Below are 13,822 nucleotides of genomic sequence, written 5' to 3'. Positions count from 1 at the left end.
AAGAAAATGAATCTCAGGGTTGTATATTGTGACATACATGTACTTTGATAATAAATTTACTTTGAACGTTGAACTTGGGCCCCACGTGGAGTATTGTGTACCATTTTGGTTACCCCATGACAAGAAAGACTTCACTAAACTGTAAGGAGTAAAAGGAAGAAGAATGTTGCCAGGCTTCAAGGGCATGAGGTAGTGGGAGAGGCTGGGCAGGCCAGGACTTTGTTGCTTGAAATGTTGGAGCCTGAGAGCTGAACTTCGGAGGTGAGCAACATCATGAAGGAGCATAGATAAGGTGAATTTCACACATTCTTTTACTCAGGGAAAGGGAATCAAGAGCTGGAGTGCAAAAAGGTGAGACATTTAAAAGGGACAACAACCTCTTTCTGCAGAGTGTAATGAGAATGCGTCATATATGGAACAAGTGGAAGTGGTAGAGGTGAGTACAATAGCTACGTTTGGACAGGTGTATGAGATTAGTTTACTAAGACGTTTTGGTCAGCATGGACAAGCTGAGCCAAATGAGCTGTTTCTGTTCTGTTTCACTGTACATCTCAGCTTCCAGCGGTGATCCTTGCAATCACAGAAACTAGTGTCCAGGCTCTCCCTCCCTCCCCTTTCCCTCTCTTTCCTCTCTGCCTCTCACTCACCTTCTTTCTCTGCTGTATTGGTGCCAGAATATATTGAATTGAATTGACTTTATTACTTACATGCTTCATATACAAGAGGAGTAAAAATCTTTACGTGAAGTCTCTGTCTAAATGTGGAATGTGCAATTTATAGTCATTTATAATAAGTAGTATGTACAACAGAATAGTCAATATAATATAGAAACACAATTGTATCAGTATGAATTAAGCAGTCCGATGGCCTGGTGGAAGAAGCTGTCTGGGTGCCTGTTGGTCCCGACTTTTATGTTGCTGTACTGTTTTCCAGATAGAAGAACCTGGAACAGTTTGTAGTTGGGGTGACTCGGATCCCCAGTGATCCTTCGGGCTGTTTTTACATACTTCTTTGTAAATATCCTGAATGGTGGGAAATTCACATCTACAGATGGGCTGGGCTGTCTGCAGAGTCCTGTAATTGAGGGAAGTACAGTTCCCATACCAGGTAGTGATGCAGCCAGTCAGGATGCTCTCAATTGTGCCCCTATCGAAAATTCTTAGAGTTTGGGGGCCCATACCAAACTTTTTCAACCATCTGAGGTGAAAGAAGTGCTGTTGTGACTTTTTCACCACACAGCCATTATATACAGTCTATGTGAGATCCTCAGTGATGTGTTTTCCAAGGAACTTAAAGCTGTTCACCCTCTCAACCCCAGAACCATTGAAGTCAATAGCCTGTCTTCCTCCTGTAGTCCGCAATCAGCTCCCTTATTTTTGCGACATTGAGGGAGAGGTTGTTTTCTTGACACCATTGTGTCAGGGTGATGACTTCTGCTCTGTAGGCTGCTTCGTTATTATCTATTAGGCCATCAATGGTGACATTTGTGGGCTGACCCAGCACATCCTGAGGTTATGCTGGTTGTTAACACAGTGGACTGTACTTCATATTGGTTTCCTTAAGTTTTTTGTTGTTTTCTTTCTTGTGGATAATTGGCAGGTGAGTGATCTGTTAATTTTTTGTGTGTAAGAGTGGGAGAGTTGGGGGTTTGGTATTATAGTTGTTACGAAACCCGTAACTGGGTTACTTACCAGCAAAAGTAGAGGCGTCCTTTGGAATCTGGTGATACTATTTTTAACAGTATTTATTAGCAAAAATACACAAAAATAATATCAATGCAAATATACAGATAATATCCGTCGTCAATACTAAACCTAAAAGTGCAGGTATAATAATCAATAAGAAATAAGCTCTATTGTTGTCTAGGGGATAATGAATTGTCCAATGGAAATATAAAGTTCGTTTCAGTTCACACAGGCTGCAGTGTTTGTTTGTCGCTGTGTTGCAATTGTTGGAGAGAGAGAGAGATAGAAGAATGGGAACAGTTACCGCTATTGTTTTTTTGCCAACCTTCATTTATGATTTCGATCCGTCAGGTGTCTCATTGTTGTGGCCGTTCAAGTGTGACCTCTCCTTTAGCTAAACCGTTCTTCCGTAATGAGCCCGCCACCCAGGCAAGGGAGGACACACACGAGCTCTCACCGGCTTTCACTATAAAACGCTGTCACTGGATTTCTAGCGTTTCTCCTGGTGCACCTGAGGGGTGTTCCCCAGACCCGACTTTTTATCCTCACTCATGGGGTCTCAGATGTCAATCAGGTTGGGATGATGCAATCCTTCAACCAGACCATTCTGGTTGTCCCCTGAGGGGCTTCAATGAATAGTACAGTACTCAATACACAATTCCTTCTCCAAGAGACAATAGCAGTAATTAGTGGTTCCGTTCTGCTTTGTTAGGAGACATTCCACCTTGTTGTGTATTCTGCATTGTCTATAACAACTGCCTTTGCTGTGATCCTGCATCTCTCTCTCTCATTACTGACATGATGTGTATCTCTCTCATTTCCTGGGTATCAGACCCAAAATAATAGCAATTTTGTGGTTCTCAAAAAGGAGGGGGCGACTTTGCGCCCTTCGGCCCAGCAGAGTTGCTCCACATTCGTAACATAGTGCTGTTGTTTTTTGCAAATGAGGGGGACAGGGATTGTTACTGTTGCTGTTCTTTTCTGTGGGTGAGGCAGTCAGAAATTGTTATTTTCACTGTTTTATTTGCCGTGGGGTGGGATTTTGGAGTCTGTGAGTTTTGTCTCTTTTTCTTTTTCATGCCTTAGGGAGGGAGTTGATATCTTTTCTTTCATCAGCACCCATAGTCTTTCTGTATTTAATGGCTATCTGGTGAAGGCAAATAACAGATTTGTAAACATACCTGCTTTGACAGTAAAATGAATCTTTTAACCTTTGAACCCTGAGATCCATTTTCTTGCAGGCATACTCATTAAGTCCATAGAACAATAATTTATCTTTCCTTCTTTTGCTCATTCTCCTTCTGTCACTCTGGTTCCCTCTCACTCTTTCAGAATCAGATTTATTATAAGTGACATATTTCATTATAATGAAATTTGTTGTTTTCTGGAAGTAGTACGGTGCGAAGACATAAATATCTGTAACTTACAAAAACAAATGGTGTAATAAAATTAGGTTGTGTTCATGGACTGTTCAGAAGTCTGATGGCAGTGGAAAGAAATTGTTCCTAAATGTGGGTCTTCAAGCTCTTCTGACTGGTAGGAATGAGAAGAGGGTACGTCCTAGATATTGAGGGTCCTCAATGATGGAAACTGCTGGTTAAGTGGTGCCTCACGAAGACATCACCCATAATTAAAAACCCTAATAATCTGGAAAATCTGGTGTCCTGTCGAAGGGTCTCGGCCCAAAACTTTGACAGTGTTTCTTCCGATAGATGCTGCCTGGCCTGCTGTGTTCCACCAGCATTTTGTGTGTGTTGCTTGAATTTCCAGCATCTTCAGATTTCCTCATGTAATCTGGAAAATGCCATTTTTCTCATCATCAGGTCTCCTTCCCCTCACTTTGCTCTCCTATGACTTAAATCCTCCCCTCACCCTCACTTGTCTGTTCCCTCTCATCTCACTCATGACCTGTCTATTCACCTTCCCCTCACTTTCACCCCATCTGTTCTCCTAACCTCACTCTTGCCCCATCTGATATCACTCTCTCCCCCTCCCCTCCCTCAGTCTCTCCTCGTGTATTCATCTGACCTCACTCTCCCCATCCCCACCCTTCCTCTCTCCCCTTATCCGCTCTGACCTCATTCTTGCCATCTGACACCCTTCTCTCCCCTTCCCCACCCTCACTTTCCCCCATTCCCCCCGATGTCACTCCTGCCCTGTCTGACATCTCTTACCTCTCCACTCTCCCTCCTCTATCCCATGGCCTCACTCTTGCCCCACTTGCTGTCACTCTCTCCCCACTCTCCCTCCTCTATTCCACCTGACTGCACTCTTGGCCCATCTGATGTCTCTCTCTCTCTCCTTCCCCACCCACCCCACCTATCCCCCTGACGTCACTCTTGTCCTGTCTGACATCTCTCCCCTCCCAACTCTCCCTGCTCTATTCCCCCCTGACTGCACACTTGCCCCATCTGATGTCTCTCCCTTCTCTATCCCCCTGACCTCACTGTTGCCCCGGCTGACGTCACTCCCCACCCTCACTGTTGCCCCGCCTGACGTCACTACCCACCCTCACTCTCCCCTCCTCCAGCCGTCGCACAGTAAACATCCGGTGCGTTTGAACCTCTTTGGGCGGGAAGTGGCAGCGGCTGCCGCCATCTTGTCGAGCGCAGGCTGCGGGTACCGCGGTGTTGTGCGGAGCGGCGTCTGCACCGACGGGCGAGGGGAAGCAACGCAAAGCAAGCAGTCTGGCTGCGGTCGTGCAGTGCACCTTTCATCGTAAGTGACGGCTGCAAGCGTTCGTGTTTTGTGGTCCGCAGCAACCGGACGTTAAGGGTTTTATTTGTGGTGGAGGAGGGACGCGGACGTCAGCGCCTACGCGGAGGAGTGAGGGCCCGGATTCGGGCCTCGGCCTGTCTCCCGAGTCCGGGGCTTCTGCGCTGTCGTTTAAGGGCGGGAGGAAAGCTGAGCAAACCGGCAGATAGAGTACCCTTTCCTCTTGAAATAGCCTTAGCGTTGCGGGTAAAATGGCGTCAGTGGATGAGGCCTCGACCTCGAGTTGCCGCGTTATTCTCTATTTCTCGTACTGAGAAGCAGCTGAGCCAGGAGGAGAGTAACTTATTTTATTGCGGCCTATGTTGTTTTTGTATTGGAAAACTGGTTTAGATAGCGGTCTGTGCCAGCGTTAAATCTGTAATTGTTGGATACCTCTTGTGTTATCGCCGCACACGGCTTCCTAAAATGTCTTTTAAGTTATTTCTCGCGTAATTGCGACGCTGACTTCGATTATGCGGCTCTGCACGGATTTTACACAGTTTAACAGTTTAAAGATTTTCTCTTCAGCCCGCGCTTTATTCAGGCTGGTTTAGATTTGTGCCCATTGCAATTAAGCTATAGTCAATTACAGTACAGTCTTTTCGGCGCCAGAATGGCAAACCCGCAAGGTTACAATTCTGTTAATATAACATTGTTCGTTGTCACTACTGAGCTAGTAGGGTTCCTGATATTTCTATGTTGACATTCACATCTCATATTAAACTTATCGACATTGCAACATTGTAAGACTGTTCTCTTATTTTGATCTGTTCGTTCATAGCAACGAGGGGGTGGTGAGGGAAATCACTTAAATTTACCTATTCCTTTTATGTGCAGGGTGTCACAGAAGTACCTTTGTTCACGAAATAAGCCCCAATAGCGCAGGTTAATTTAAAATAAATATGACGGGTTGGATGTATTTTACTGTAAGGCTGAAGTGAAAACTTTATGGTATTACCGCCTAGGTCGCTTTTTTTTACTTTCTAAACATAAGCTCAATTTACAATATGTAAGTTTGTTTGGAAGGTCCATCTATCATGCTTTGAAAGATGCCAGGTACCAATATTTTAGAATTGTAGTGGAAGGCAGAATCATTATTTTGGTGATGACCTTTTTATAAAATGTAGTATTTGGTGTCAAATAGGATTTATAGACTCAAAATATTTTCTTAATAAATTATTGGTTGTTTAAAACAATTTAATTATGAATTCCCATGTTACCCTCTCTCCTATGGTCTACTATGCTCTCCTTTCAGATTCCTCCTTCTCCAGCCCTTTACCTTTGTTCACTATGGCTTCACCCTCACCTAGCTAGTCTTCCTTATCATCCCCTCACCTTTTTATTCTGGCATCTTCCTCCTTCCTTTCCAGTCCTGTAGAAAGATCTTGGCCCAAAATGTCATCTGTTTTTACTTCCAGCATTCTGTGTATGTTGCTCAGGATTATTTCATGCTTATTTGTGATTAGGAGAAATAATAGTGCTGTTTTTCCTTTGGGATTGAAGTGGACTTGTTCAATCTGTTTTTCAAGGTTCCAGAGTAGCTAATGAGGCCAGTTAGATACTCTTAGATAGGTGGAAGATAGTAGATGGGTGCATTGCTTTCACCATTTACACAGCTTCTGCATTGCCCTAATAAGAAAATGTAAGGTTCTCAGTACCATCCTGAATATTTCTTCTCTGACTTGAGGGGTTGTGAGCCAACAATACTCAGGAGTCAATGGGGATCTTGAATTTACAACAGGATTCTATACATCTTTTCAGACGAGATTGACATTACATATGTATTTGTGCTTTATGTTTGGAGAAAACTTGACTTGCAGCAAGGGCTATGTGAGTGAGAGAACTTTAGTCAGAGTAATTTTCCCTTCTGAATATTATGTTTAAGGAAAAAGCTAGGAGTTAATCTAAAATTCACTTTATTTTATTGATATATTATGAGTGACCATGACTGTTCATTCGATATTTAAGGATGATTGTGGTGGATCATTTAACTGTGCATACAAATCTTCCTCTACCCCCACCCCATCAAAATGCTAATTTAAAACCTCTCTTCTTGCAAATGTATTTCTGGGAAATTTGCATTTATGACAAATCCTCTTTGACAACCCATTTGCTGACAGATATTGCACTAAAGCTGACTGTTGAAAACCAGTCCTGATGAAGTGTCTTGGCCTGAAATGTTGGCTGTTTACTCTTTTTCATGGATGCTTCCTGGCCTGCTGAGTTCGTACAGCATTTTGTGTGTTGCTCTGGATTTCCAGTATCTGCAGATTTTCTCATGTTTATTCATGGTTTCATTACAAAGAATTTCCTCATTTATAATATACTGTATTTACAATGTACCAGGTTGATCTGCAAACACTTTTACTAGATACGGAAGTTTTTGGTAGATGAAGGACTGGCAAAAGTAATCAGAGAAAAAAGTCTTTAACGATAGTATTATAAAAGCTACAAGTTTGTTAACGTTTTTCAGCACTGAATTGTGTTTTTTGAAAAAATTCAGAAATGTGTTTTAACTAAATATTTGGAAGTAAGCAACCTAATCAATGAAAATACTACACCGGGGTAGGCAACCTTAAGCACAAATGATTTTCTAGCATGCATTATTCATTAATTTGAGGCAATACATAATTAGATGTATTTAAATGGATAATTCCCATATTTCAAATTTTTTTTTGGCATTTATCTGGCCCACCATCCGCTCATTAATACGCGATCTGGCCCACAGAGGCAAAAAGGTTGCTGACCCCTGTACTACACCATTCTACTGCTGAAGGTGTATTGCATACCTCTGACTTTGGAGTTGTACTGGAGAGCTTTTGTTTAAAGTAATGAACTTTAAAGAATATGCTCTATTCCAAAAGATACTTTCAATAGGAGGAAGAATATGATGCAAACAAAATTTGATCTTTAGTAAAAATATTCAGTTGAAGACATTGAAACTTTTAAAGTTAAGAATTACAAATATAGGCTGCAGCATAGTTTACATGCCGAATATCAATGGTACAAGCCTGATTCTGATGCTTGAGTTAGGTTCTGTATTACCTGGCAATTCCTTGTTTTTCCCATCACACAGTTCATTTCCCTAAGGTATGTAGTCAATGTGTTCTCTTAACCTGAGCAAGTACACAGGTGTCTTTTTTTGTTTGTTTTCACACTTGGTGATATGATTTAATTTTCCATTATAACCAATCTGTATTCAAATTTATATTCTTGATAACTGAAATTACCCATGAACTGATACTGTCAAGATAGTAAATTGGCTAAGTCATGCTGTTGTTGTTCATAATCTCAGGTTTGCAGTGCCTGATTGTCTTTGATGATGAGGTCCAAGTAGTCCATTACCAGAGTTGAATATGCTCTAAAAAGCAAAGCAGTTGATCACGTATTACAGGAAAAACAGACAGGCTAGCCCCTATTGACATCAATGGGACTTGTAGTTGAGAGGATGAGTAGTTTCAAGTTCCTTGGTATACACGTTACCAAGGATCTCACCCGAACTGTATGTACTGCTTTGTGGTGAAAAAGGTACAGCAGCGTTTCTTTCACCTCGGACAGCTGAAGTTCAGCATGAGACCCTAAATCTTCAGGACTTTCTACAGGGGCACCATCATTAGCATCCTGACTGGCTGTGTCCTTGGCTGTTATGGAAACTACTACCCTTAATTGCAGGGCACTGCAGAGAGTGGTGTGGATAGCCCAGTGCATCTGTGAATGTGAACTCTCCTCTATTCAGGACAGTTACAGCAGCAGGTGCGTATAAAGGGCCTGGAGGATCATCAGGGACTCCAGTCACCCTAACCACCAACTGTTTCAGCTGCTACCGTCTAACAACTGTTACTGCAGCATTAAGGCCACGGCCAACAGACTCTGGAACAGCTTCTTTCATCAGGCCATCAGATTTATCAATACACGTTGATCTGATTGCACATCTGACTCTGCATGCATGTATACATTTCTCCAGTCTTGCTGAAGGATCTTGGCCTGAAATGTTGACTACATTTGATCTCAGCCAAAAGGCCAAGAAGCGACTGTACTTTTTTCCATGGATGCTGCCTGCCCTGCTGAGTTCCTCCAGCATTTTGTGTATGCTACAATCAAGTGTTTGGGCAATATCCTCCCACATTTACCCTCTTCATTGCTTGTACATTGTGAAGGCGATGCAACATTAAGATTTTTTACTCCCTTGGATGTAAGAAATAATGTAAATACAAATACAAGTACAAATATCTTCGATTGAAACAATTAATTGATTTTCCCCTTCGCCTCTATCCCACTAGTTGCATCACCCCTACTTGCTCCTCCCCTCCCTCTCAATGTGCCCATTACCCACACATTCATTTCTCCAGTTCCTCTCAGCTCAGTGCATTATCCCACTGTCCCAACAACCTGTCCTGTTCAATTCCATTTACTTCAGCCCTTTGTCACTTCCACTTATCATTCCCACTCTACCCGCTCTTTCACCTAGATCCATTTGCCAACTCTTGCTCCACCTTCCCTTCCCCCATCACATTTTTATACTGGCTGTTCTTTTCTTTCTAGTCAAAGAGAAATACAGCACAGAAACAGGACCATCTGCCCATCTAGTCCATGGCCATACCATTTCAGCTGCTTACTCCCAACGATCTGCACTGAGACCACAGCCCTCCATATCCCTACAATCCATGAACCTATCCAAACTTTTCTTAAATGTTGAAATCAAGTCCATATGAAGGATCTCAACTTGTAAAGTTTGTGTCCATTTCCCACCATTGATGCGACCTGACGCACCGTGTTGCTCATCTGATTATTCCTCAAAAATAGTCAAAACTGCCAAATGCATCATCGGCACCATTATCAAGACGTATTTGTAGAAAAATGCTGGGAAAGGCCAACGATTCTATGAAGGACCCCACCCACTCTGTTCATGGACTGTTTGTACCACTTCCATCAGAGGAGTCTACGTGGCAGGGTCACCACACTCAAAAAGAGTTACTTTACCGAAGCAGAAAAGCTGAGCAAAATCTTCCCACTCTTAACTCCCCACCACTACAACTTTATCATTTCCTTTCAGTGTCACCTTCTGAACATCACTCCTGTGTCTAGCATCACTTCATGGACATACAATCAGTGTATAGAAGCTATTTAATATATTTACACCTATTGTGTTTTATTTTACTAAGGTGCTCCTTAGTGTTTTTTGTTTGCGGCATTGCATCTGGAGTAACAGTTCAATCTCTTTTACACGTGTACTGGAAATGATATTAAAAACTGTTGAATCTTGAGTTTGTATTATGTGGGACATTGTGAGTAAATTGGCTGTTGCAGTGAGTGCTCTGCCAGAACATAGATGCCATTCAGGGACCAGAGTTGACTTTCCAGTTTCTTTGTTAATACCCTGCACTCTATGCTTTCTGCTGACATTATAGAATTTCCCTGCATCTTTTCAGAATAAATAGGCTTTTATCAGGGAAAGATATTTTGGAAATGTATTGTTTACTGTATCCATACTTTTTACATAGAATCTGCAGCCTGTTTGCTGTAATGTTTTGTTTAAATAAATGTTTGCTGAGTAATTTGATTAAGAGTCCAACTCCTGGTTGACAGTACAATATCAGTAGACATTATGTATTTTAAAGATAAGTTATTGTCTGTGGAGTTACGTGAGGTCCTACAAAGGAACCATATTTACGAGGGGTGATTGATAAGTTCGTGGCCTAAGGTAGAAGGAATCAATTTCAGAAAACCTAGCACATTTATTTTTCAATGTAGTCCCCTCCTACATTTACACACTTAGTTCAGTGGTCGTGGGGCATACGGATCCCTTCTTTGTAGAAGTCGGCGTCGTGGACCTCCAGAAGTGGTCCACAGCATGGAGTGATTGATAAATTTATGGCCTAAGGTAGAAGATTAGTTATTAATTTCAAACTTTCTGCATAATCACTCAGAACTGCACGTGCATGTAACTGGAGCTGTATAACTCATCTCCTTCGTCCTATGGCCACAGACTTATCAATCACCCCTGCTGTGGACTACCTGGAGGTCCAAGACACTCTCATCACATGCAAGTTCACTTGAACATATGAAAGAAATTAATTAGGTTGCAATTATTTTATGTCAACCAGTTTTATAGTTAGTGGTGATTGCCGGTTTCCAGAGTGAATAGCAGAAATCAGTAAACTCATGAGAACACGTGGTAATCCTCACTGTAAAAGAAATCATGACGCACCCTTCCATCCTATTCCAGAACAATTTGAAGGTACTATTCTGATGCAATTCTGCTTCACTGTTCCATATTCACCAACTTTCATTCCCCTTTCATACAGGAGATGCAGCACATTTCCTTTTATTTGTTTTCACCCTTCATTGGGGCACTTGAACACTCCTTCCTGCAGAACCCTAGGCTTTCAATTTAGCATAAAGCAAATTGTGCTCACCTTGGAGAAAAGAAACCACAGATCCACCTTTTGCGCTGTTTTATTTGCACGAGCTTTTAGTAAGGCCACAAATTTGGCCATTAATGTGTTAATTAAGTTATAGCCATGAATGATTGTGAAAAATTCTGATCTCTTTGAGATCAAGATTGAAGTTTTCAATAAAGGTTTAAAAGTGATAAAATCAGAATAATTTATTACCAGTATGTGAAACATTCCCGAATTCATTGTGATTCAGTGTCAAGCATAAAACAGGCTAATACAGTAACAGACAACAGAATAGCAACCAACAATTTACAAGACAATAGTGCAAACAGCAATGAGCAAACAACAATTAGCAGAACAGTCACCTACACAAATGTCAGTAATCTTTCAGCTCAGAGGACAGAAGAAGTGACACAACAGACTTTTAACACCTCTCTAAATCAGCGAGTTGTTTGTTATGCCTCCCCACTTGCTGATAGGGGAAACCTCTTTTCCCCTTATTAGGGGAGAGAGCGCATGTGGTATGTCGAATACTGGGTGAATGAGCAGTCTGGGGTACTGCGTTTATATTGATGCTTTGCTGCATGCTTGTGTGGTCAGTGGAGGATGCTGAAGCTTTTTGGCTGGTGGGTGAGGGGGCCGTCGCTTTGCTTCTGCTTGGAAGGGGGTGCTGGGGAGCTTTGGGGTTCTAGCATTTATCTGTCATTCATTCTTTGGGGCACTCCTCTGTTTACGTGGGTGTTCATAGAACATAGAATAGTACAGCACATTACAGACCCTGCGGCCCACAATGTTGTGCTGACCCTCAAACCCTGCCTCCCATATAACCCCCCCACCTTAAATTCCTCCATATACCTGTCTAGTGGTCTCTTAAATTTCACTAGTGTATCTGCCTCCACCACTGACTCAGGCAGTGCATTCCACGCACCAACCACTCTCTGAAAAGCCTTCCTCTAATATCCCTCTTGAACTTCCCTCCCCTTACCTTAAAGCCATGTCCTCTTGTACTGAGCAGTGGTGCCGTGGGGAAGAGGCGCTGGCTGTCCACTCTGTTTATTCCTCTTAATATCTTGTACACCTCTGTCATGTCTTCTCATATCCTCCTCCTCCAAAGAGTAAAGCCCTAGCTCCCTTAATCTCTGTTCATAATCCATACTCTCTAAACCAGGCAGCATCCTGATAAATCTCCTCTGTACCCTTTCCAATGCTTCCACATCCTTCCTATAGTGAGGCAACCAGAACTGGACACAGTATTCCAAGTACTTTACGAAGAGAAAGAATTTCAGGATATGTATTGTATACATTTCTCTGACATTAAATGTACCTATTGTAACCTATCAAACTTAAATATTAACAAATGAACAGATTCAATAATTAACAGAACAAGGAGAGCAGGAAAGACCATTTAATGGATGTCGTGCAGCGACAGGGTATTTCACCTGAGTGAGTTTTGTTGTGAAGCTGGATAAATACAGGAAATAAGTCTGGGGGTTTATGTATTCTAAAGCGCCTAGGCACGACTCAAGTAGCAGCAGTACTCTCAATGGATATGATTAAATATTCCCATTTCAGCCTGTTACAGCTAAAAAGCACAACTACTTCCAAGGTCAGTACAGTCAACAAAGATGTCTTAGTGCATTTAAACAAACTATCACTGCTTTAAAAAGATGGAAACAACACAGTCTGTGGTTGGAAATGCCCATGGAGAAAACCTTAGAGGAAGCGCGGTCGCAGATCAGGATTACGAGCGTTTGAGGAAACGGGATTTTAAGCTCCCTATACTGACTATCTTGCTGGCAAACATGTAGTCTCTGGTGAATAAAATCGATGATCTCAGAGCTAGATTGCTGAATCAGAGGGACATTAGGACAGCGTGTGTCCTTTCTTTCACGGAATCCTGGTTGACCTTCTCCCGTACCAGATGCAGCGATTCAGATTGACGGGTTTACTATACACCATCAGGATAGATCTGTAGAGCCTCTAAAAGAACAGAGATGGAGGAGTATGCCCCATGATCAACTCTTCTTGGTGCACAAATATATCAGTGCTGCCACAATTCTGCTCACCAGACCTGGAATATCTAGCAGTAAAGATATTCCACCTCAGGCCAATGTCAAGCAGGCTTTAGATGATCTGAGCAATAGGATCAACATGCATGAAACGGTGCACTCTAACACCTTCACCATCGTTTTGGGAGATTTTAACAAAGGCCAGTCTGAAAAAATCACTAAGCAATTACCATCAACAGATCACTTGTAATACCAGAGGAAACAACACACTGGACCATTGCTACAGTACCATCAAGAATTCCTAACATGCTCTTCTACGCCCTCACTTCAGGAAGTCTGATCATCTGGCTGTTCTTCTACTCCCTGAGTATAGGCAGAGACTGAAGACTGCAGCACCAGTAGTGAGGACCAAGAAGGTTTGCACAAGAGAAGCACAGGGGCACCTACAGGACTGCTTTGAATCGGTGGACTGGTGTCTGCAAGACATTACTTCCTACAAAGCAAAACCCAATAGTATGAATGGCAGCGATGCTTCACTGCCAGATGAACTCAATGCAAGAGTAAACCCTCACAAGGCCCAAGGTCCCGATAGGTAAGGCTCCGAAAACCTGTCCCAGCCAACTAGTGGGAGTATTCAAGGATATTTTCAACCTCTCACTGCTATGGGCAGAAGTTCCCACTTGCTTCAAAAAGGCAACAATTATACCAGTGTCTCAGAAGAATATTGTGGGCTGCCTTGATGACTATCGCCCAATAACATTCACATTGACAGTGATGAAATGCTTTGAGATGTTGTTTATGACTAGACTGAACTCTTCCTCAGCAAGGACCTGGACCCATTGCAATTTGCCTATTGCCACAGTAGGTCAATAGCAGACGCAATCTCAATGGCTCTCCACACAGCTTTAGACCACCTACAGAACAGAAACACCTATGTCAGAATGCTGTTCAACTATAGCTCAGCATATAGTCGATC

At 42.4% G+C, this 13,822-nt stretch overlaps 1 protein-coding gene across 1 annotated transcript in view; it reads left to right on the top strand.

The window, feature by feature from the left end:
* Positions 1–4,145: 4,145 nt before the first annotated feature.
* The window catches only part of rad21b (RAD21 cohesin complex component b), a 41,858-nt gene continuing 32,181 nt past the window's right edge, over positions 4,146–13,822 (top strand). The window contains exon 1 of the mRNA XM_059984066.1: positions 4,146–4,403. The gene's annotated coding sequence lies outside the window, so the exon portion shown is untranslated. The remainder of the gene's footprint in view (positions 4,404–13,822) is intronic.

The sequence above is a fragment of the Hypanus sabinus genome, chromosome 1 (assembly GCF_030144855.1).
Source record: "Hypanus sabinus isolate sHypSab1 chromosome 1, sHypSab1.hap1, whole genome shotgun sequence".
NCBI lineage: Eukaryota > Metazoa > Chordata > Chondrichthyes > Myliobatiformes > Dasyatidae > Hypanus > Hypanus sabinus.
Note: the sequence above shows the minus strand (reverse complement) of the source record. Positions and strands in the feature narration are given on the sequence as shown.